At 39.6% G+C, this 25,728-nt stretch overlaps 1 protein-coding gene across 3 annotated transcripts in view; it reads right to left on the bottom strand.

Moving 5' to 3' along the window:
* ERC2 (ELKS/RAB6-interacting/CAST family member 2) overlaps positions 1-25,728 on the bottom strand; it is a 608,417-nt gene that overhangs the window by 112,195 nt on the left and 470,494 nt on the right. Inside the window, exon 19 of one of the 3 annotated variants that reach the window (XM_087709041.1) lies at positions 18,094-18,221. The exons of the other annotated variants lie outside the window; for them this stretch is intronic. The gene's annotated coding sequence lies outside the window, so the exon portion shown is untranslated. Of the gene's footprint in view, positions 1-18,093; positions 18,222-25,728 lie in introns of those variants that run through there. 3 annotated transcript variants of the gene reach the window in all.

The following is a 25,728-nucleotide window of genomic DNA, read 5'->3' as shown; positions in this document are numbered from 1 at the left end:
AGTAAAAATCCATGTCCTTTGATCTACCCACAAATTTAGTGATGATTTTCTGAAGTCCCTAACACTCATTCTTCTGTCACTGCAGAAATTTTTAAGAAACATTTTCCATTTTGAGAGAATTATGTATCCTTTAGCAATCAATTTGACATGGGTAAAATTAACATTCAACTTTATATTAGCCCTGCTTGTGTGTTTTTTCCTCTCTTCACTTATTTCTGGGGAGAAGGACAGCTTCAGCAAGCAACACTAACATCAAGTATGTTCCTTGGTCCAAAATATGATGTGTCCCGCCCCCCATCAGTGGTAGGAGTTGCTTTTTAACCATAGTTATACATGATGGCTTCCCTTGGAAAACTTCATAATTCCATTAAGTCCAACTTTTAAGACAATCCAACTGAAGAATTGCAGATAAATGACTAAGTGATGATTGAATCTCACCCTTTTTTTAAAAGAAAAAAAAAAGCTGAAGATCTGGTCCCCAGAACAATATTCTTTGTCTATGCATGAATTCATGTCTACAGATAACAATTGTTAATAGGCACAAAGTACGCAGGGGTGGGATAGTAGCTTCTTTCCACAGAGTGCAGCAAAAATCATTCATTCTTTGATTGTTATAAGACACCAATACGCAAAATACTAAGTGATGCATTCTGCCCACCCAACAAGCACAATGATGGCCACATGGACAGCATTTTATTATGCCATTTTATTATAACAGCCAAAGACCAACCGCAGAGAACTCTGCATCAGTGTTTATTGTCACCAGATCCTAATAGTTTGGCTGATGCTTCCTTCTCTTTGTCTTTAGATTTCAGTCTTTGAGTCCTTGCGTTATTTCCTGCATAATTCAATCATGATGATTCCCCAGCATGAATGGGGAATGGGGTGATGAGAATGCACAAACAAGTCTTGTAGCACAAGCCCCACCTCTTTATGCACACATTGAGATGTTGATTCACTTGTGTAAGGAGTGCTTATCATCTTGATTAAATGCTCATTCTGATTGAATCTTTAAGTGAAATTATAATGTTGCCACTAAAGCTTGTTCTTGAAATGCCACCAGACCTTTGAGCGTGTAGTATATAAATGGTTATATTAAGTAGTTTCTTTTTCCTTTTGGAATATTTAGGTTATACCTTCTGCACTATCTGGATGAATCAGTTCATTTAACCTCAATGTACTGCCCCATAGACTTGTTTTCAGTGTGTAATAGCCAGATATCAGCTTTATGGAGGTTTCCAAAAAGGCAGGAATGAAAGGCGTAGGTCTTGGTATCTGCAACCTGATACAGCAAAGCTAATGCTGTTTCTACATATGTGTGTTTTGTCTACACACGTAATTCTGCCTCCATGCTTTTAATGAAAGTGCACGTACTTAACAGAGAACACCCAAGGGAATCAGCACTCTGACGACTCATAGCAGAGACTGTAACGCAGTGTCTAGAAACCATAGCACTCTGACACATACAATTCAAAGTACGGATCCAGTATATAGACAACACTTTTGTCATAATAAAAAAGGAGCAATGAAACTACGCCAAACTACCAACATCTTCAAAGAAATAAAATGCATAAGGGAAGAAGAGAAGAGCAACACTCTGCTCTTCCTGGAAATCCTCATCAGCAGAGGAAATGACAGCAAATGCAATTCTATCAGAAAACAACCCAAACTCTCAAATAACAACTCAAGGTCCCACAAAAGGAACCTGGTAAGAACATTATTCAGACAAGTACAAAACTACTGCAGCAACCTGGAACACTAGAAAAATGAATGGATACACATAGGGCTTTGTTAAAAAGTACCTGACCACTCAGTCCAATACAGTACAATCAACACACCTACGAAAAAGATAACACTACCATACATCAAAAACAGTTCAGAAACATCCCAACGTAAGCTCAAGACAAAAAATATCCAAACATTCTATTTATTTTTTTCTGTAACTTTTCCCTAGGAACTATGCTTTTTTTTGTAAGTTCATTCTGTATGGATAAAAGCAGTTTGCTTCTTCCACATTTGTATCATATGTTATTAATAGTGAAATGGGAGCCTTTCCCCCTCTTTTTGATTCCTTAAAGTGAGAATGTTTGGGTCCGTTATCAAATAAATATTTTAATTGATCCTTTGAGAGTTCTAGGCATATTTAGGACAGATATTTTTTTATACTTCCATGAGTACTTATCTTTGTTCAACCATAAACCATATCTTTGTTGGATTGACTCCTTCCTTAGGATTGAGAGAATGTGACTGGCCCAATGTCACTAGCTGGCTTAGAGTGAGGCAGAATTAGGATTCATATTCTCCTGGTTTCTATGCTAATGTTTTAACCCAGCAGTGAAATTCAATTATTTTTACTATCGGTTCTGTGGGTGTGGCTTGATGGGAGTGGCAGGGGGAGGGCTTGGTAAGAGTGGCAGGGGAAGAATACTGCAAAATCTCCATTCCCACCTCACTTTGGGGTCAGCCAGAAGTGGTATTTGTCAGTTCTCCATACCACTCAAAATTTATGCTATTGGTTCTCCACAACCTGTCAGAACCTGCTGAATTTCACCCCTGCTTTAACCACTACACTAAACTGCTTCTCAATTTTTTTCTTAGTTCAGGCATAATACCTTCAACATGTTGTTCTTTTTCTGATTATTTCCCCCCTACTTTCTAGAATTCGTCAGACTAATGAAGGATTGATATGAGAAAAGAAGCTTTATAGCTCTTTTACTCTTCAAATCAATCTTGGCACTGTCTTATGGAAAGATAAGGACATAAGAAAGCCCCATATAGTTTTCCATCAGGTGGGTCAACAGACAATAAATGGCAAAGGAATGACTGAACAGTCTCTTTTCTCCATATGTGTAAAAAGAAAAGCTTAAAGACTTCTCCACTTACAGATACTCTGCATCAAATATCTCCTTAACAATAAATCAAGTGGCACACATCTTTCAATATATAGATAAACCATTAAGCTTCTGCTGTTTTAAGTTAAAACAAGGCAAAAAGTTGACTTTCTTCCCAGATCCTAAAACAGAATGATGAATCACTTCTTCAAGTGGAAAATCAGACCTATCTAGATTGCCCATCTAAGTTGTTTTTCCACCCATTTGAAAATACCAGCATAGTTAAGGACACCTTGGATAGGAAAATGAAAAGAATTTAAGCCTCAGCTCTGAATCTATACTATGCAGGCACTAAGTCTGGTCACTGTCCTGCCACACTTATTCAGCTATGTGAGGTGCAACAGGCCTGCCCAGTAATATAACAGGCAAACATTGCTAGTACTGTCTTTTACTTGGACTATACCATTCTTGGTAAGGATATGGGATCTTTTCCTCTTGATCTTATTCCTTAGCCAGCTTCAGATCTTGTTAGTTAAACTGGCAACTTTAAAGAACACTGACAAGGCTAACTATTCAGTCTTGGTATCACTATGCCAGAGAGCCATGTGAATTACTCTTAAAGATCACCACATATGATAAACCACATAAAAGTTATGTCATTATGACCCCAACCTGAAGACAGAAAACTAAACAACAGAATCAATAACTTGAATGTTGAAATAAAGAATGTGAGACCAAATACAGAAGTAAATAGTCCTCTGCTTATTTTGCCGGAGTTCTCCAGATTCTAGAATATTTTTCAAAAGGAGCTAGGCAGATGGACAGTCCCACCTTCCCTCTACACTTATCATCCATTCTCCATAAGCTTCTGTTAAGTTAAGCCTTTTTTACAGCCGATAAAGAAAGTTTGGGCTATCCCATTGTTTTCTTGACAAAGGGCCATCTTTCAGTTACAGGAATGTGGGTTCTGGGTCTGAGCCCAAAGACTGGGATGCAGACTATGTTCATAACTTGTATCAATTTCCACACTTTTCCTTTGTCCGATGCAACTATTTTCAAGTCTAGACCTAGATTTGATTGGACTTAAAGTTTTCTTGTTAAAAACATATCTGTTAATATGCATGTTTATACAACTAAACCTTGTGCTTCAGGAGTCTCATAAGGTCATGAAGTATTTTTGAGAAGAGTCAAAAACCTTTCATTTATAGTTTTCTATAGTTTTAGACCTTGGCTGAAGGGGAATGTCCTGTGTAAACGAAATAAGAGCTTTCCAGTTAGGTAGATCAGAAGTTGTTGTGAGGTTCATAGTTATCTTTTTGGGGGGATGGGGGGAGTCTAACAAGGATTATTTAAATTACATTTCCTTTCAGGTTAAAAGATCTCTCTCTCCTTCTCTTACACATACATTTGTAATATGGGTATTTCAGACAAAGCAAACTAACAAATCCTAATAATGTGAGTTAATTAGCATGTGTATATTTAGAAATTTGTTGAAAAGCCGCTATGCCAGTTTTAACCATTACACTGCTTGCAAAGCAGAGGCAAAGAGCCTGACAGGACCATTATCAAAACACAGTGCAGGTTGGCTCCACATTCATGGCCAAGAAAAAAATGGCAATAACTCTATTATTTTATTTTTATCTGTTCAATTCATTTTAATTCTTCAATGACTCTGGGCACTTTCCAATTAAAAGGAAATGACCTATATCTAACTGAAAGACCAATTCTCCCCCCCACCCCCCCTCTCCCCCCCATAATTTCTTATCCAATACATACACACACATGTGGGAACAGCAAGGAGCAATTTTGGAAACAGTTGTGCACCTGTTTTAATAATTCAGAAGGTTCCTCATACTAAAACATATTTTCCCAATGTTTCCCAGAGGTCTTATATGTATGATTGTCTATTTGAGTTTTCTGTGAATATATAATTTCTAGATTTTGATCTGGGAGGTGCAGATTCAACCCCATTTGACCTTGTTGCTCATTGAGTGATTTGAGGCATTCCCACTCTCTCTGAAGTCTAACTCCCACGATTATTGCTAATGCACTGGAAGAAATTACTGACATGCTTTGCAATGAAAAAAAACACCATCAGTCTAAGACAGCTAGGTTGATGTTGTAACAAAAATATGTTGCAAGTGAGCTTATTTGACCTCTGTCCTGAAGAGAACACTAGAATGGACAAAATCTGCCTCCTTCAGTTTTGCAAGTTTGACCAACAAAATGAAGACTCTAACCTACGTTCATGTCAAATCCAGGATTACGTTTATTCATTAACAAAAATAATTAAAAAGGGATCATAAAGAAATAGGTACTAGGCTAAACCCAATTTAAAACAAGTGATCCAAGGAAAGGCTTTTTCTCAAGCTAGCAATAAATGCCTACTTCTTCCCTTCAAAATCTTGGCCAATTTTCTATCCTGAAGTGAAAAAAATCAGCGTGAACATGTGAGAAACAAAGACAGCTGAAACTTTATTTAGGATATAGCCTTAAATTCAAGGCTTGAAATATTATCGCCCTAACAGAAGCATTTTCAGCTTTATCTAGTCTGCAGAAGGATACTCGGAACATTTTTCTTCATTAATTTACTATCCTAGCTACCTTGCTGTATTGCAGGATAACAAACATAACTCCATCAGGAAATGAGATTACAGGAAAGAATGAGACAGTACATCTATCAAACTATAGTCACATAACTAGAAGAGGAGGGTGCTTTATAGAATTGACTCAATTACACACACATTGGCAAAAAAATGGGAAATCTATTTTGCACCTGTGTCTCATAGATTGTAATCAAGCTATTTATATTGTGAATTCTTCAGCTAAAAACAAACTTGTGAAACTTTGCTGTGCTCAGCAGAGATAAGGTGTTCAAAGAACTGCTAAGAAAGCATGACCTTAGTTTAGAATCTGTTTTCTTTTTATTTAAATTCTCAAGCCTCAAGGGACACAATGGAATTGCCTGTCCAACAACAATTAATTTGCAACGTTTTACACCCTTACAGTAAATACATTAATCCCATGGAACTACCTTCTGAAAACAGCATGTAAAGCAATCAAATTGTAAAATATACTTTAATATTCCAAATTATTTTTTTCTTTTCTTTCATATTAATCAATCAAAAAGTCTTAGTAGCGCACAATACATTTCAATCTCAAAGATCCATGGAATTCACCCATTAAGAGACTTGAGAGACCGCCTACTGCCAATTACCTCCACTAGACCGATTCGATCACATCGATTAGGCCTCCTCCGAATTCCATCTTCTAGCCAGTGCAAACTGGCAACTACCCGGAGGAGAGCCTTCTCGGTGGCTGCTCCGACCCTCTGGAACGAACTCCCCGTGGAGATTCGGACCCTCACCACCCTCCAGTCCTTCCACGCCACTTTAAAGATCTGGCTGTCCCGGCTGGCCTGGGGTTAAGATTGTAGCCCCACTCGAATTGTGCGATTGTTGTGTTTTCTTTTTAACATGCTGTATTGTCTATTGTTTGTCTTCTCCCCCTCCCTCTTTTGAATTGTGAGCCGCCCTGAGTCCCCCCAGGAAAAAGGGCGGCATACAAATAAAGGCAAAACTAAACTAAACTAAACTAAAATAAGTGCTAATAACAAAAATGCTTATATACATTAAAATAACTCAAATACATACATAAACAGTACAGAAGACTAATTGGCAATCAATCCCAAAGAGCTTAAATTAATTATAAGTGGAGCAGGCTGCTCTTTGGCTCATTCCGGTGTTCCCCCAACCTGGTACCCTCCATATGTGTGAAGCTACTATATTAATGTTGGTTGATATTATAGGAACTGATGTCCTGCACATCTGGTAGGCATTGGCATCTGGAAGACTGCTACTGCTTGTGACTGTGGCCTTAGTGATTGATTACCATTATAACCAATAGCTAACTAGTGAGCTAAATGGCAATACATGTGCAAAACAAGTTAGAAGGCTCCTTTCAATCCTTCTGTCTGACCTTCAAATAAATGCTGGCTTCATGCAGAGGCAATTTCCCCTTGCTATTAAACAGTTACTGAATGGAACTTCTTACTTCCTGTCCTTGACTCTGATGACTGCTTTTTGCCTCATATTTGGTCTTTCATCTTCTTTTCCAACAAACGCAGCAGACAACAAAACAAGGTATAGATTACTATTCCTTCTCTGATATGTCAAAAAGTGGCACAATTAATGTTCTTCAGTTCTCTGTATTGCTCACCACTCTCTTGCTCACAACACCTTGGTTCAGCCAGTGCAGACAAGAATGTGAATACAAAGGGAAAGGAAAACCAATGGCTTCTAAGAATTAACAGCAAGCCCTTGGCAAGAATTGCATCTCAAACAGTGCCAACCTTTACTGAAAAAGAAAGCTATTGTTTGAAGTACTCCTCCTTTATGATATTTCATAAATGAATTTATCGCCATGTGAAGAATAATCTTATCCTAATATTTAAAAATAAGAGTTACCCATTATATCACCAATAATTGCACAATTACATATGATTTCTAAATATCAGCATCCTTGGAAAGCAGGAAATCACTTCAGAGTTCACAGTTCTAGGGACCTATTCACTTCCTCAAGAGGAACTGACTCAAACTCCTCTCAAATAACAAGGCTCGTACATTATTCTGTCTTCTCCAAAGGATTTCTTCCCTCCACTTGTGTTCTGGACCCAGGCCCCTCCTGGTTGGTCAAGGCTTGGGAATTCTTGGGATGTGGCACATGGCTGAGTCCAAACAGTGATTAACAATTCTTCGTGTGAGGAGGTAGCAGATTCTGCCCTGAAGAAAGCAGTGCCATCCTTGGGGCGCACAGTATTAGACAACTTTTGTTCAGTCTTGAATCTTCCTTTTTTTAGGGAATGTTTTTGAGAGGATGCTATAGCTACAAAGGGCCCTAAATGAAACAGATTATCTGGACCCTATTCAGACTAGATTCATGTTGGGGCACATCACTAAAACTGCATTAGTTACACCTGTCGATATCCTTTGGAGGACTTGGGATGGGTGTTGTGGAATCATTCAGGCCCTACTGGACCTTTCAGCAGTTTTTGATATCGTTGACCGTAGAATCCTTCTCGACCAGCTTCAAGGCTTGGGAGTAGGAGGCTCTGTATCACTGTAGGAAGGTTCTCCTCCTTCCACCATGGTTTCAGTGATAGGAGAGGAGAGGTGAAGTCTAAGGCCCTAGAAAATGGGTGCCTCGGGACTCAAGCCTTTCACTTCTCCTTTTTAACATCTACATGAAACCACTGCGGGAGGCCACCCATCAATATGGGGTTTAGTATTATTAGCCAGACAACTCAGAGAGATGGAGATAGAATTGGTCTTTCAGTTAAATATATGACATTTCCTTTTAATTGTAAAGTGCCCAGAGTCATTGATGAATTAAAGTGAATTAAATAGATAAAAATAAAATAATAGAGTTATTGCTATTTTTTTCTTGGCCATGAGTACGGAGCCAACCTGCACTGTGTTTTAATAAAGGTCCTGTCTGATCTCAGGCTCTTTGTCTCTGCCTTTGTAAGCAGTGTAATGGTTAAAACTGGCATAGTGACTTTTCAATCAATTTCTAAATATACACATGCTAATTAATCCACATAGAAAGAGACATTATTAGGATTTGTTGGTTTGCTTTGTCTTCCACTGTCTGAAATAACCATATTACAAAATTGTCAGGCTCCACTGTAACATAACCCGGGCTGAATTTCAAGTGCAAGATGTAATCTGGATGAGCTATTTGGAATCATTTCTAAAAAAATGTAAAAGGTGACATTCTTCCAGAGGAATGAATAAATATGATAAAAATGTCCAAAATAAGAGCTTAATTTGTGCATAGGAGGAACTGTCAGTAGAACATTCACTTACACGGCAAAATTAAGTTATCTTTATCAATCATCATTAGCAAGACCAGTGAGTAACCATTCAGTAAAGGTATCATATGTCAGAGTGCACTTTAAAATCTTTAGGTGGAGGGAAAGAAAATGGAAAAAAAATTCCTCTCTTTGCAATCAAATATTGCTTCTGATTCACCATACTGCTGCTGCATGCAATGCACTTAAATAAGTACAGTTGATTCCTTCTTTAGTAGTGTTATTGAAATATAAATATCAGGCTTGGGAAGCTAGAATTATAACAAAACCAATTGAGTAATGGAAAACTCAGTAAGAACTAAGAATTCAATCCTCAGGCGGGCAAGCTCCATTATTCAATAGGAATTCCTTCCTATTGCCATCATCCCAACATCCATTTGGGTTTATGTAATTTAACTGGATCATTCAAATGTCTTTTTAATCAACAACTACAGTTGATGGTCAAATGCTGGCTGATAAAGTTGGTACAAATCCAAACAGAAAGAACTGTTGTGAGGATGCAAATTAGGCAATCTTCTCTGGGATAGGGCAGGTGAGAAAAAAAATAATTGCATAAATTTGTTTTTTGCAGCTATTCACTTTTTTAAATAAAAAGACTATTCTATATTCTTAATTCAGCAAAGTTAAAGATTTACTTCTTAGATTAGAGCTGATTTTGCTTTTGAAATAACAAATTATCTCCAGCTTTTGAGATATTGTCTCTCTTAGACTCCCATAACACTTCATATATATTATAGCTATCAAATTCTCCATTGGTTAGAATTTTAGCCATTCAAAACACATGTTCTACATTTTAGAGTTGAGTTTTAAGGACATAATAGCTATGAATCTTCCATTTTTTTCTTAATTGATGCATTATAAACCAAATGTCTACTGATCTCCATGTACCTAAGAGGTTGCTAAAATCTATACTTCCTGTGAGAAGCAGCTGGAAGTATCTGATTATGCTCTTTATTAGCAATCAAGAGCCTTTCTTTTATTTGCCAATCAGGGCTTATGAGCTGATTAGCTTTTATTGCATCACATTTATTCATTTAAAACATGACCAAAGATAGTCTAAATAATTTGAATGAATTTGTACAAAGAGATGGAATATTACAATTTTTGAATATGGGAAAGGATTATTGTTTCTTTAAATGAAAATTTAATGGCATATTTCCAAGGTCCTAGCTATCTGGAAATCTATGGGTCAGTTTTATTCTATTCTATTGCCACAGTTATATTACTGTATACCTGCCATGTGAAGGGCATTTCTTTACATTTTTACATTTAATCTTCCCTTGTCACCAGTTCTCAAAAGCATTTTTATTTCAAATCATTAGACAAATGTTGGCAAATGTATGGATCATAGGAGTGTGGAAAGTGAATAAGTTATTTTCTTGCTGTTGTTGTTTTAATGGAGAGGTATGAATATAGAGGCAGCTATAACCAACACTAACTGACATGGCCATGATTATATTGCTTTGAATATCAGCATACTTCTGAAAAGGTTAAAAAAAAGCTTACATACATTATGAAGGCATTTAAATGCATTCTTGGGGGACAAACATGCTCACCTTCTGGGAAATCTTTTAAGTGTTCCCTCTCTGGAAAAAAAAATCACTTATTTGATTACCTAACTTGCAGCAGCTTTTCTTCACATCTTTGTCATGGGGGCACCCAGGTACTCCCACGTTACACCCCTTTTAGGCGGCCTGCACTGGTTGCCGGTTGTCTTCCGGGTGCAATTCAAGGTACTAATTATGACCTTTAAAGCGCTCCATGGCTTAGGCCCAGGGTACCTGTGAGACCACCTACTGCCACCGGTAGCCTCCCATCGTCCAGTGCGATCCCACAGAGTTGGTCTCCTCAGGGTGCTATCGGCCAGACAGTGTCGGTTAGTGACCCCCAGGGGGAGAGCCTTCTCTGTGGAAAAGCCTTCCCTCTGGAATGAGCTGACCCCAGAGCTTTGTATAATCCCCGACCTCTGTTCCTTCTGACGTGCCCTAAAAAGTTGGCTTTTCCAGCAAGCCAGCCTGGCCTGAACAAAACAAATTACTGTTAATTTTAATTTGAATTCTTTTTTTAAAAAAATCTCATTGTCAATTTTAATTGGGTTTGGGATATTCTATTTAATTTTTTTAAACTTTTGTATTATGTCTTTCTTTTAATGTTGTACGCCGCCCTGAGTCCTTGGGAGAAGGGCGGCATATAAATCTAATAAACCTAAACCTAAACCTTTGTATTTCATTGTTCTTTTATTCTTTCCCCCCTAAACAGCTGTTTTATCTCTCTTTTTTGTATAGAAAGGGAGAGTGTGACAAAATAGTCAACTTGATCTGCAGGATGAAGAAATATGCAGGAGTAACAATATTGAAGAAAGTTAAAAAAAAACGACTTGAAATTGTCCTTTGATTTCCAACATTCATTTAATACATCCATTGTAATTAAAATTACAAATTACATTGTAATTACTTGCACTGAGTGAAATGAATTCAGAAGGAATAAATTCTCAGAATTAAGAGTTTTGGCTGAGGTTGCATCAATGGAAGACAGTGCTGGGACTATTGATTTATGTTAAGCATGGTGTGTTGAACATGCTACCAGTGGCTTGGTTCAAAGATAATATAAAGACATAAGCTATGGTTTACACGCCACAAAGTCTTGGTTCACATATCATGCTAAGCCAAATACAAACCAACCACATTATGGCTTAAAATGATGTATGAGCCTAACCACCGAATGGGAAGCAGCTTTGCATATGGAAAGGAACAGAAGCTAAACAGAAGTTTTAATACTGATTTTAAAAAATGTGATATTTTTGTGGCTGCCCATTCATAAATCAGAATTGCAGTATTCACAGAAAGGGAAGGGAGCGGGATACAAAGAGTAAACCTTGTCAATATTCTACGAAACTGCAAGACAGAATCTCTGTAAAGATCAGTTCCAGGTTTTTCTTGCAATCTAACGCCTTCCTCCCTGGGCATTTTTCCCCCTTAGATCAAAGACTTTTCAGACCCTGACAAATGAATTTGATGAAGGCTGAGCCAAGATATCCATCCAAGAGTCTCCTTACTATAATGGAGCTGAGAAGAAAAACTGGCTACCTATAACAGAGCAGTTTCTATGACACCCCACCACACACACACACACACACACACACACACACACCAAGGGTTGCTTTCTAATGTTGGAAGAAATGTCCATTTGGGTTCAGTTCCAAGTGGGGAAAAAACACTGGAAACATGGAGGCTCTTTTGAAAGATGGTTTAATGTTGGACAGGATCACCTTGCTTGAGGTCCTGAGCAGAATCACATGGCCGAGAACCTGAAAGTCCTTGGGTTTTATAACCTCTGTTGAGCTCCACCTCTTTGTTTCCTGTTCCTGTGTAAGAAAGGCATCCCATTGGCTGTCAGACTCCCAGGGGAAGTGGGACTTTGTAGGCTGTGTGCTAAGTTTGGTTGAAACTTGGTGGGTGGTGCAATGAAGGGCAATGAGATGGGTAGATCTTGGTTATGTAGAATAGGCTGGCTCAGGCCTTAATGGCCCATTGACAAAGGTGGTGGTAGGGGGGTAAAAGTGATTCTGTTTCCTACCTAAAAACATGTTTCTCTGGCTCGGGCCTTAATGGCTCATTGACAAAGGTGGGGGAGCTGTGACTGAGTGGGCATGGCCAACTTGACATCACTCACGCACATGCACACTCTGTCACATGCCCCCCCCCCACTTAGCCACACCCACTGAACCAGCAAAAAAATCTGTTTTGCCAGCTCAGAGGCTGGCAAAGAAGATTCCCTTTCCCCACTGCCACTGAATGGTCCATGGCCACCCCCTTTGAATTGATGCCACAGGAGGGAAGGAAAGAAGCCAGTCTTGAGAGGAACCTTTCCTCCCCTTCCAGAGAGCCCACGTGGGGAAAGGGAGTGGTTGGTTTGAACGTGGGTGGGTGGTTTGTGGCCAGCACCTCTTTCGCTCGTTGGGGCAGGCGGAGAAAGAAAGGAGGCACATAATAAAGCAGCCCACGCCACCAAGGGTGAAGGGGAACATCTTTGCCGTCAGCTGTCACGCATAAAATTGACAGGATGCCTCTCCCTACCCTAGGAGGCTGCTACACCCTGCAAGAGATTTTCTAGCCTGAGATCCCGGGAGAAGCTCATCTGCCTAGAGTTGCCAATCCTTCTGCCAGTCCAAGAGGAAGCTTTTGCTGCTGCCTTTATAGACTGGGAGCATCTGGGCGGGAGATACTGTTTTTTTGCAAGGTCACCAGAGAAGGAGAAAGCGCTCTTTGCCCCACGTGCTCTTGCCTTACTCAGGCTGCTGCCTGGTTGGTTGCTTTGCAGCCAGAGAGAGAATATCCAGGCATGGCGGCATCCCCAAGGGCTCTAGATCCACCACCATCAAGGGAAAAGTGGACGGAAAGTTGTGCGTCTCTGTAAAGGTGGCATTGAGCTGGGCTGCAGGGCCGGCTGGGTTCCATCCTGCATGTTGCACCCTCCTCCCAGCCTTCACCCGTACCTCCATGTCATTTTTGGGTGTGCAACAAGTGGGGGTTCCTAGCTGCAGCTTACTCGTGAGCAACATTGGCCAGGAGAGGCAGAGAGAAAGGCCAATGGTTCTCATGAGTAAACTGAGGCTCCTAAGTGGGATCGAGCCAGAGGTGAGTTCTGGCTGCCCCTACTGCTGATTGCTCTGTGCATGCGCAGAAGGCAAAAACAATATGGCAGCGCCTATGGTGGCGCTGAGAAAATCAGTTTGGGGGCATGGCCAAGCTGCCATTGCTACCGGTTCGGAAAGGTGCGGCCAATTTCTACTCCCTATTCAGCCGAATGAGAGCAAACCGGTAGGAACCCACCTCTAGCAGGGGATGAGTTTCTGCTTCTTTTTTAGGGGAAATATTCTGATCTTTCAATTTTTCCTAAAATATTTCATTTTTCCGGGTCAGGGGTAGGTGCTAATTTCCTACAATATTTTGCGGATTGTCCTGTATATACAGAAAAGCTAAATTTAGGCAATTTTTAAAAGTATCTTTTAAGCCTCCCTTGAGAATATGGCTTATTATCCAAACATAAAATAACTTCCTAATATATTATCCTACTGTTAATTATTGATTGTTATAATGTACATTAACAAGACTCCATTTAAAAAAATAACATCTGTAGTTAAAAGGGGAAAAAATACCTACTATAGCTAGTGCTCAACTTATAACAATTCATTTAATGACAGTTTTATGTTACAGTGGCACTGAAAAAATGATTTGTGACCATTTTTCACACTTGTGACCATTGCAACATTCTTGCAATCACATGATCAAAATTCAGATGTATGTGAACTGACTTGTATTTATGATGGTTTCACAGTCCTGGGGTCATGTGACCACCTTTTGTGACCTTCCAACAACGTCAGTGGGGAAGTCTGACTCACGTAACAACCATGTTACTAACTTAACAATTGCAGTGATTCACTTAACAACTGTGGCAAGAAAGGTTGTCAAATGGGGCAAAACTCACTTAACAAATGTCTCCCTTAGCAATAGAAATTTTGGGCTCAATTGTGGTCATAAGTTGAGGACTACTGTATAAAGATTTTTCATAGCTAATACTTTAAGTCTTACAAATGATTAAAAAGACTGGGAGGGAAGGCCCACTTGGCAGCAGCTGTGAAAACTGAACTGAGCTACTTGGGGATTAATTTGCTGCTGAATGTAGTCTTACAAGTGCAGCTTTGGAAGTGAAGATAAAAGCAAGCCATGTTGTTCAGCTACAAATCACTTCAGATAAAAAAGGAGGGAAATGCGGGGAAGGCCTCATAAACCACCAAAAAATAAAATTAAAATAAAGGATGACAATTAGAGGCATTATAGTATGATGATAATCAAAAGTCAGATGTTTTCCCTGCTTATAATTTCAGTTTGCGGAGCTGTACAAGTATTTTGTTGGGTGACAAGCAAAACGGCAACCAAAACATCCTAAAGGTAAGTTTAAATATATCTCATGAGATTACAATTCAAACTGAGCATAAGGGCTCAGTTTCAGCATTCCATAAGGGCTCATAGGACTACAAAGGCAAGCAAATGTTGAGGTAAATCTGCTTTGGAAGTAATGCTTATCTGATTCCAACACATCTTTCTTCATGTTTCAATCACTGAGCAGCTGCTTTCCTTCCAGTGAGAAATTAGACAGCCTAAACGTTGAAAAAATGAAACACACTCATAGCTATTGATTCACATTTTGGTCAATGAAGGATAATCAATCTTTACTGATGGCATGTTGCCTCTCTGTGTCTTTTTTTAAAGTGATTTATTATGTAAAGAAAACAAAACACAAAAAAATGGCTCCAGTATACTTTCTATGTACTTATGTGTTGTTTTTTATTGGATGTATACACAAACACACGTGTAATGGTAGAACACAAAAATACTAGGGTCTTTTGCTAAACTATGGTACTTATAGACAACAGCAAGATTAGTTATTATTCAACTAAACCAGGAATGGAAATTTAAAGTTACTGGGGTGGGGGTGGGGGCGGGAAAGTGACTTTATAATCCAAATCAAGTGGAGTCTTTAACAGATTACTTATACTTAATTCCAGTGTTTGTTCATTTTGTTTTTGTTCTATGGTTTATTTCCCTCTTTTCCCTTCTTTTTCATCTAATAGATGTTACCCTTGCGAAATGCACTGAAAACATGCCCTTTTATCAAACATCTTCTGCAGTGATTTTTTAAATATAAATTTTGCTGACCAGGATAGTTAATTATATAACAATACCTGTTCTTCTGATAAATGTTGCAGATTTGCTTTTGCAAATAGTAGTAGCTGGCACTGACAGTAGTAGTAGGTAGAAAAATAGAAGGTAGCAATTTTTTTCATTTTTCATTATAGACTCTTTATAATATTCTAGGTGGAACACGCCACTGGTAAAATGGGTGATTTGAGTTTGAATTTAAAGGTGAAAGATAGCATTGATTTAAAATAATTTTGTCACAATTTACACAACTACAGTCCTCCAATAGAAGGCTACCCTGTTTAAACATCTTCTTTATCATGAAGATAATTCTACATTACTTATGGCTAAGCTTCAACCAATCTGATTTGAAGAGGTGTTTTCATGACCAAAGTTTTCAGATTTGGTTTTGCTCATTTCCTCACTCTGCTTTTGTCTTTACAGCAGATAATATTGCTGATTACATTACTCAAATCACTTAAATCTGCCTTCTGATCTTTAATGTGAGTTATCATATTCCTAGTAATCAATCTCACTCACTATTTTAAAATTTGAAATACCATACAAGCATACTGGAAAAGTGTGGGAAATCAATGGAAAATAAATGAGAAAAAACAGTTCCTGTGAAAGATTTTTATCTGAAAACCAACCTCTGTCATTCCTTTTTGTTTGGTCAAATTCAATTTGAAACATTTTACAATTATTCCTAATTGTTATAACAGTCAAGGCAATATGTAAAGGCACTTGCTGCAAAACCAATTATAATGGCATTGAATACAAAATAAAGTGGGTGGATGAGGAGTAGTGGGAATAACCTTGAAAGCAATGATTAAACAATAAGCAAATTAATATTTATTGACTTGAGATGTCAAACATTGTAATTTGTTTCTTAGCAGATGCTAGTACTTTTACAAAACTTGTTTTCAATTTAGTTTGGAAGGAGGGGCCCTTTTCTAAACAGAGGTTGGAATTGCACTATTTCCTGAAGACTGTTCTTTCTTTGCTCTACTTGATTCATACCAGTCTAAAAGCCAGTTTTGTTGCACTAATTTGCTTGCAAGAAACATTTTCCAGAGTCTAAACTATGATTCAGCTGCAGCTGGTGAGTTAATAAAATAGTTTTATGTCCTTTTAAAAAATAAATCACTAGTTGTTTGTGACTAAATGGATTATATTTTCTGTATTTTAGTGCATTTTTGTTTCAACAAAACCTTCCCATAAAAAATCTCTACAGTTAATGGCTCGCCAAGACCACAGACAATGAGCTTATGGATCAGAAGCTTAATATGAATGTGCATTCCTTGAGAAGGGCATGTTCTTGCTCCTGAAGTGGTGGTTTCTTACGTATATAGAATGATGGCTTTGATTTACTAAGAGAAACTTGTAAAATGGTTCAATAGGAAATGACAGCAATTTACTTTGGACGAATTTAGGGTGTCACACTGATGTTTGGACCAACGTTCACTTTAAGGTAAAGTCCTTTCGTAAAGCAAACTGAAGTCTGAGAGTTGTAGATTATTCTTTTTACCTCTCTGCATGGCAAATCCATAACACAGAGAGTGGCGGGGGGGGGGGGGGTACGGACAGAGAGCAAGAGAGCAATATTAAATAAGGGGTCAATGTCAGGAGAGGCTGGCAGATGTAATAACTGTGCAAGTTCCTCTCTAATAGAAATGCAAAGAAGAGATGGGTCCAAGGGAGATCTTTGGGACTGCCCAGCTACTTATGCCAACAAACGTTTGACAACTGTGACATCACGTCAAGGGGCAAATGTCTGGCCCTTTTCACAGGGTCTGAGAAAGTGTATGGTAAAAAGGAAATGGAAACAGTCCCTTAGCAGCCTGATCCCACAGAGAGCTACTGAATCTCCCCAATATTGTCAATAAGGCTGAAGGCTGGTTTATTGGGCACCCCATCCTGAGCCTTAGCACTTCTTTTGTTATGAAGTGACAGGCCCTAATTTGCTACTTCCTCTTTTACCAATGTGGAAATGGTCACAAGGTGAGCAAGAGGAACCCACAGGGGAATTATCACTCTACTGAGAGATAGTTCTTTGAGAGGATTTAGCTTCCTTTATAACCCTGAACTTGGAAAAGGAATCGCTTCCTCTCCGCCTCCTCCTTTCTTTTAAAACTGCATTCCGGATAAGTGAAGTTTGCTTTCTAGGTGCTAAGCAGATACTTGCTCCCTCCCCCCCTCAGTCAGTGGCTTTTACAAGAGAATTTACTTATGTGTTAATCGCCTGCTGGGTGGTGGGAGAATCTGTCCTTTGATCAAAAAGAAAAATACTGGTTTTACTTTACATCCTGTCTCTTTTTCTCTCTCTCTGTGTCTCAACTGGGCAATAGCTGGAGGGATATATATATTCCAGGGCTTCTCTTTTATTCTCAGTATTTTGTTACTTATTGCATGCTACCACCCAAGGCATCAAGGCAAAAACCAAATATGCTTTGTGGTGCACCCACATGACAGGCTTCAAAATGGAAATAATATTTAAGTTAAACCTGTAAGATCAGATTTTCCCCCAAACCTGGCAACAGGGGCAGCTTTTGGAAACTTCAAAATAAGATCAAAGTTTGCCCAGCAAACTGAAGTAGTATGACAAAAAATAAAAATTGAATCGCTTGTGTATTTTGTATTAAAACATGTGACTCTTTTAGTGAAGGTAAAAAATAATCCTGGACAGCAATTATTTAGATTTCCAGGTGTGAAACTTTATTGCACATTTTAGTTGATAGTTGCTTGTCAGTTTTCTGTTACTCTACTTTGCTGACATCAGGGAGACAGGAAAATGGGAACGCTTCTTTATCGTCAACCCTGCTTAAAGTTAAAGAAATCATGCTTACATTTAGCAACAAATTCTTCCTTCTGCTGAGTTGATGATTTTTGCTTAGCTGACAGTATTTCAAAGTGAGGCATTCTTAGAGGACCAATCTGGTTTCTCTTAATAAAGTCCTTCCAATATGAAAAAAAAAAATCCTTAACCAAAAAGCCTAGCAGAAGATGGTATACTCAAGAGATACTACCAATCAGCTAGGTGGATGCCAGGTTGAAGGATCCCCTTCCAGCATTGCAGTTGCTACCAAAATTGCAGAAACCAGAAACTGCAAAATCTGAGTTTTCTGACGCTGAATTCTCTTGTGTTGAGAGCGGTTCCTACATAGACTTGGTAGGTTGCACTTGCTTCAGAGTCTGAATCCAGGGTTCAGAATAGTGTACTTGCACTAGAAGTGGATTTTGTCAGAACCTTAAAGCTAGGCCTTAGTTCCTCAGGTTAATCTTGCCAGATTCTTTATATGCATCAGATTCCTTTTCCAGCTGTGAAATTGGCATGATAGCGGGCATGTTTCTCAGTTCCCAGGCTGGAAGGGTTTTCTATCTAAAAACACAGTCTAGCAATTAAAATAATCACATGCATGTATTTCCTTTTTTAAATTTGAGGCTGAAAAACTAAACAGCTAAAATCCATTCTAAAGATTACTTCATATTTTGCCAAGCAACACTGTTCAATTATGACTTCCTTCTGCAAGTTCCTATCCTCTCTGTGGTTACAGATGAGAAACTAAGCATAACATCTACTGGAAAAGGCAGAAATAGACTAAACACTATTTATATGTAAAACAAGTTCAAAATTATAACATAAAGGACAATTCTAGATGATGCCTACCAAAGACTATTCTACCAGCTGAAATTGCTTATAGATATAATGATAATGAAACATATCATTATAAGTTTCATTTGCATAAAAGGTAAATATAAATCTCAACTGGATAATCTCACAAGGACCTATTTTATTTTTGTTTTTAATAACCTACACAAAATATAGGTAGTTGTGAATTTCCCAGCAATTCTTACTTGGCAGCATTAGCCTCTAAATAGCAAGAACAATTAATAAAACTTTAGTAAATTCTTCCAAAACAAAAAACATGGATGTGAGAAGGAAAAAAATTCAAGCTATTTTGTTGGGCTTTGCCATCTAAGGATTTTGTTCATAGTTTCAAAGATCTGAATGTGCAATTGAACTGAGTGCAATTTCTATCATCTAATGAATCAAATCAAATGAATAAAGCCCAAGTTTGATTTTTAGGATTAAAAAAATCTAGGATTGTCCTTATTTCCAAATTTAAGAGAAGATGCTATGGTATCCTCTGTTAACCTCTACACTACTCAATATTGTGTCTATGGAGATTCTCAGCCATCCAGATCATGGTTATCCCAAAGGTGCTTTTTTCAAGAGGGAACTGGATTTTCTGGATTTTCTTTGAAGACATTTCGCTTCTCATCCAAGAAGCTTCTTCAGCTCATTCTTTAAAATGTCTTCAAAGAAAAACCAGAAAGTCCAGTTCCCTCTTGAAAAAGCACTTTTGGGATGCTCAATATTGTGTTTCAGTGGCATATATCTTGCTAATCAATGATTCCTTGTCCTAAATTGACTGCTAATTTACAAAGTTTGTACCAAGAAGTTTGAAATGTGCCTAATGAAGAAGAGTCTCATCTCCGTTTCAAAGCCAAAGAGCCAGAGTTGTCTGAAGACATCTCCGTGACCATGTGGCCAGCATGACTAAATACCAAAGGCACACAGAACGCTGTTACCTTCCCACCAAAGTGGTCCCAATTTTTCTACTTGTATTTTTACATGATTTCGAACTGCTAGGTTGGCAGAAGCTGGAACAAGTAACGGGAGCTCATTCCATTATGTGGCACTTAAGCAGTGCTTTTTGTCAATTTTTTTGTGAAAATAATTGGGAAAAATTAACATTTTATAAAGAATCCTATGATTCGCTGTCTCTGTTGCCTTAATTTAAATTGTGGCAACATAAAAATGTTTCAATTCTGAATGGCAAGATTTAATGGCAAGATTTTTCATTATTATTAAAACTTACCATATCTTGAATTAATGATATCTAGAAATATAGGACATTTCTTTATTTGAAAAACTAATGTAAGAGCTCTGAAAAACTCTAAAAGTCAAATTTAAAAACCATGATTAGCCGTATTAATAAAAACTAGATAAGTTTAAAATGGGGAAATAAATGTTAAATAAATAAATGTTGGCATTCTCAGATCTGTCAGAGGTCTTTAGCAGGAGAATTAAAATTTTGCTCTGAAAATCTTTTCAATCAGAATTTCATTTATAATTTAGATTAAGCAAATTTTGCAATTTTTAAGTAATGAAAATGTACTCTCAGAGTTGGTACCAAAAGATCACAGCAGTTAAATAAAATGTTTTGTACATGAAAAGTAACTTTTATGTACTTATAAAACAAATCCTATTGGTAATTGTAATAATAAATGTTTTCAGATTGCAGTATCTCAATAGTAAATTATCAATATAAAAATTGCAGAATATTTGAAAGTTACACACTCTAAAAAGTCTTTGGGCTCCAGGCAATGAAACAACAACCTTCTGGCTAGCTTTTCTATAAACTTAACATGCTCATATGCTATATAAGAAAACTAAATTAAACAGTTGACATAGAATCCTCTGATCTACTTATTTTTTTATTCCAAATTCTCATTCTAATTTGGTCTTATCTTTTTCCTAAGCATGCACTAAACAAAAGTTTCAGACAATAAACTTTATTCATTTTACATAGTACAATTAACTGGCTAAAGCAATTAGCTTTGTTCTTTGTTTTTCATAGGATGGATTATTATGTAGAAATTGATATGCATAGTTTCATTTTAAGGCAAAATCGCTTTTAAAATTTTAGAGACACCTCTGTGTCATGCCTACAAGCCATATTTTCTTTATGGACTTTAGGCCTGCCACACTTTCTACTGCGGGAAACTGGGAGCGGGGATTATGTGGAGTTGGGTGATACGTAGCCATAGCAACATTTTTCTTAGGAAGCCAAAGCCCGTGGCACGACAAAACCATGGTGATCAAAATAGCGGTGATTAAACCGCGTCGCTAAAGCCGCAACGTCATCACCGCGCATCATCACCGCCGCGACAACAGTGCGGCGACAGAAGGGCGTTCTACATGCTTCGTTCTTTGCCTCCAAAGGTAGCCCTCCTCCTCCAGCTGACAGCGGCAGCGGGCATGAGGCAAAGCGGGCTGCCCAGCAGCAGCAGCCCGTGGGAAGGGTCCAGCTCAGCCGCAGGGGGCAGCAGGAAGCCCGCGAGGGGCCCGAGTGAGGCCGCCGACGCCGCCCGCCCTGCCTCTTCCTCCGGGGGAGGTGCTGGTGGTGGAGGAGGATGCGGCAGCGGCGGCGGCTGAGGCTCCCCCAGGGCTGGCGAAGCGGGCTTGCCCGGCGGAGGCAGGCCGCCCTCTTCTTCCTCAACAACATCTCAACAGCCGCCGCCATCGGGCAAGCCTGCTTCGCCAGCCCTGGGAGAGCCTCAGCCACTGCCGCTGCTGCATCCTCCACCGCCGCCGGTGCCTCCCCCAGAGGAAGAGGCAGGGCAGGCGGCGTCGGCGGCCCCGCTCGGGCCCCCTGTGGGCTTCCTGCTGTCCCTCACGGCTGAGCTGGACCCTTCCCGAGAGCTGCTGCTGCTGGGCAGCCCACTTTGCCCCGTGCCCCCTGCCGCTGTCAGCTGGAGGAGGAGGGCTACCTTTGGACGCAAAGAACGAAGCATGTAGAATGCCCTTCTGTCACCGCGCTGTTGTCGCGGCGGTAGGGTCGTGTTTTTCTTAGCGCTTTGGACGCCGCGGATTTGCCTCCGCACTTATGTCGGCGCGGATAAGGGCTTCGCGGTTTTGTGGTGGAACCGCCAAGGCCATCCTTTGCCTCTGCACCTGGCCAGAACTGGATGGGTGGAATCTGTCTTTGTGGCAGTGAAAGATTGGACCATGTGATAAACTTGTGTGTGCTGGGGCAGGATCTTGAACTTTCAACTGGATGGGAAAACCTGGAAGCTTTGAGATTCGGCTTTCCCCAGATATGCCAACATGGCTCTTTTAATAAATTGCAACTTTGAGGAACTTCTAGCCTTGGACTATTATTTGTTTGAGGATGCTATTTGGAACCCTGACATTGTGTCTCATATAACTAGGGCTGCAGCCTCTGATGATTTCCTTAGAAGTTTATTGAACTCAGTCTGATTCTCCCATTCAGTAAGCAGAGGGTCATAGTCCATGCATCATTTTAAGAGCATGGGCTACCTGTTGCATGCATCCCACGTTCTAAATCATACCTTTCAAAATCAAAACTGTTCCCCTGAAGAAAGAGGCATTTCCAAAGTTTAACTAAACTTCAGAAATCTTGCTCACTCCAATAAACGAACTGTGCTTAAAAAGAGAGTCGGAGAGAGTGTCCTGCATAAACATGGGAGCACTTAAGCCTACAAGATTTCTTTGGGAACCACAACCAACGACAGCTTAATCAAGAACACAGAGCTAGCAAAAAAAGCAACACATGCCTAAAATCCTTGCACACCTTTGTACTTTTATCATCAAAGCAGCACCTTCCCTGCAAGCCTCTCACTGATAGCATCACACTAATTCCAGAAATTGCACACATGGCTTTCCCTGTAGTTGTGGTTGCAACTGTCTCTGTCCCAATTTAGCCTCATTTCCCAAGGCCAGTATTCTAACACACTTCACATTTTCAGGTTCCAAGAGAAGATTTCATTTTCTGTATTGCTTTGTAATGCAAGACTTGTAACTAGGATCTCTACTTCACCTTTCTATATCATCTCTCTTATTTCTGGCAGCTAGCAGCACTGATAAAGGTGGGGATTTTCTTTCTTTTTATTTAGAAATAACATGAGCTGCAATGCACATCTTCATTCTCCTACCCGGAAACTAGATGGTTTTAGCTCTCAACAGGTAACATTACAAGTTTATTGAATGATTATTGAAGTTTTTAAAAAAATCTTACAAAGTACAGTATTAGAAGTACTACAGAGCCAAAATGTCTTTCTATATATATTTAATTTAATTCTAATCATGTTCTGCATCAAAAACATGCAAAAATATTGCATTCCATTTCAAAACATTTGGAATAGAACAAAATATGAAATGAATAGTTACGCTTATGTTGTATTAGAGGATCAAATGTCCATAGTTCAAAATAGCAGAAAAATGCTATTTATAAATCATTATGTAGTATTTCTCCAATACTGAAATTCAGTCTTGTCTGTTATTATCACATTAAAAAATAAGCTTGAAATGCTATAATGATCTACAGAGTTTCCAAAATCCAGATCTGTAATTTTTATCCTTTAGAAAACATACTGTAAATTGACTGGATAGTTGAGATATTGCCTCAAAAGAGAGTATTGTTAAATATAATTATATATAATTCCCCTCAAAAATCTCATTAAAATAATTTTTAATAGGAGGGTAGAAAACACAATGAACTAATATAAAATCTAATATGAATAAATAATAAAATGAAAATCAGTAAACTATATGTTTATTTTCTAGTTTGCATTTGATGAATGATGGGGTATTCTGACATTTTGAAAGGTTGTGATTTTAAATAATTCATGAAGTGGCATATATATAGGAAAAATAAGGAAATAATTCCATGCCAACGTCAATTAGGAAAAATATGATTTCAATTTCAACTGAATTTTACTGAAAATAGTTAACAAAAGGGTTAACCACAGTTTGACAATACTCAGGAAGTGAATTCTTCCATCTTTCTGAGTAAAATGAAGACCCAGATTTCTGGGGAAAATAGCCTGACTCTGTAAACCACATACAGAGTACTGTAAATCACTATGAACCAATATGCTACTGTGTTTCCCCGAAAATACGACATGTCCTCATAATAAGGCCATGACACATTTTTCTGGTGGGCAAAAATATAAGCCCTCCCCCACAAATAAGCCCCCACCTCCAGCCAGGCAGAGCGCCACTCACCAATCTAGCGCTATCCCGAAGGTGCCAAGCCGCGGGAACCGGGGGGGGAGGCAAGATAATTGCATTGCTTGGTGCCTTCGGGATACCGCTAGGTTGGTGAGCAGCGCTGTGCCCAGCTGAAGAGGAGGGTTACCAGGCGGCTGCTCTCTTGTGAGCAGGCTCCCAAAAAGCTGGGCACATCCTCAGTGTCGAACGGTTGTGTTGTGCTGTCGCAGCAGTGCAACACAACAGCCATGAAGTGACCAAGCTCACAAGCAACCACCCAGCAACTACCCTTTCCAGCTGGGCACAGTGCCATTCACTGACCTATGGGTATCGTCAAGCTGCGTGAGTGCCTGTTCGCCGCCACCCAGCTCCCGCGACTTGGCGCCATCAAAATGCCAGTGAATGGCGCTCTGCACAGCTGGAGAGGGGTGTTGTGTGAGTGGCTGTTCTGCTCCCACTCGTGTGCCTCCCAACCTCACGATACCCTGGCCCAGCTCTCCCTGCAGAGCCAGGGCACCTCTGCTGCCGCCGCCGCCACTGCCATCCCACATAGCTTTTTCGACAGCTTCCAAATTGAGTCTTCTGGCAGTGGCCACTCTGGGCATACACTCTATGATTGTGGGCCAGCTGCTGGCAGAGCGAACAACCACAGAGCGTACGCCCAGAGTGGCCACTGCTGGAAGACTCAGTTTGGAAGCCGCAGAAAAAGCCATTCTGGGATAGCGGAGGTGCTCTGGCTCTTCAGGGAGAGCTGGCCCAGGGCATCATGAGGCTGGGAGGTGCATGAGCGAGAGTGGAACAGCCGTTCATGCAACCCCACTCTCCATCCATGCAGAGCACCATTCACTGGCATTTCAAAGGCGCAAAGCCATGGGAGCCGGGCGGCGGCGAACAGGTGATCACATGGCTTGGCGATACCCCTTGGTCAGTAAATGGCACTGTGCCCAGTTGGAAAGGGGCTTTGCCAGGTGGCTACTCATGAGCGTGGTTGCTTCATGGCTGTTGTGTTGCGCTGCTGCGACAGCGCAACACAACCGTTCGCCCCTGAGGATGTGCCCTGCTCTTTGGGAGCCCGCTTGCAAGAGAGCAGCCACCTGGCAACCCCAAAACAATAAACCCTCCCCTCATAATAAGGCTCAAGCTATATTTTGTAGGTAAAAAGAAAATAAGAACCTGTCTTATTTTCGGGGAAACACGGTACTGTTATTGCTATTGGATGGGGCATCTTCTCTGATATATGTTTGGCATTATTATTATTATTATTATTTTAGTTCAAAAGTTTTATTTCTTTTAAAACAAACATTTCATCATTCCTCAATCAGTAAGACATCGAAGTACAATTTTTTGTGTGTCAAAATAGTTCTGGTTTCTAGCCTAATATTCCCTCCCTCCACCCTCCCCCCCAACCCCCCTCTTCCTCCCTCCCCGACTTCCCAGAACCCGTACACGGTATGGATTTTTAACAAACACAGTCTAAAATCTATTGAGAAAAAAGAAATGATATATGTTTGGCATTATTGACTG

Source organism: Thamnophis sirtalis, unplaced genomic scaffold, assembly GCF_051295495.1.
Source record: "Thamnophis sirtalis isolate CommonGarterSnake01/CBP01778 unplaced genomic scaffold, rThaSir2_p1.2 scaffold_3, whole genome shotgun sequence".
Lineage (NCBI taxonomy): Eukaryota > Metazoa > Chordata > Lepidosauria > Squamata > Natricidae > Thamnophis > Thamnophis sirtalis.
This window is presented reverse-complemented; position numbering and strand designations above follow the sequence as displayed.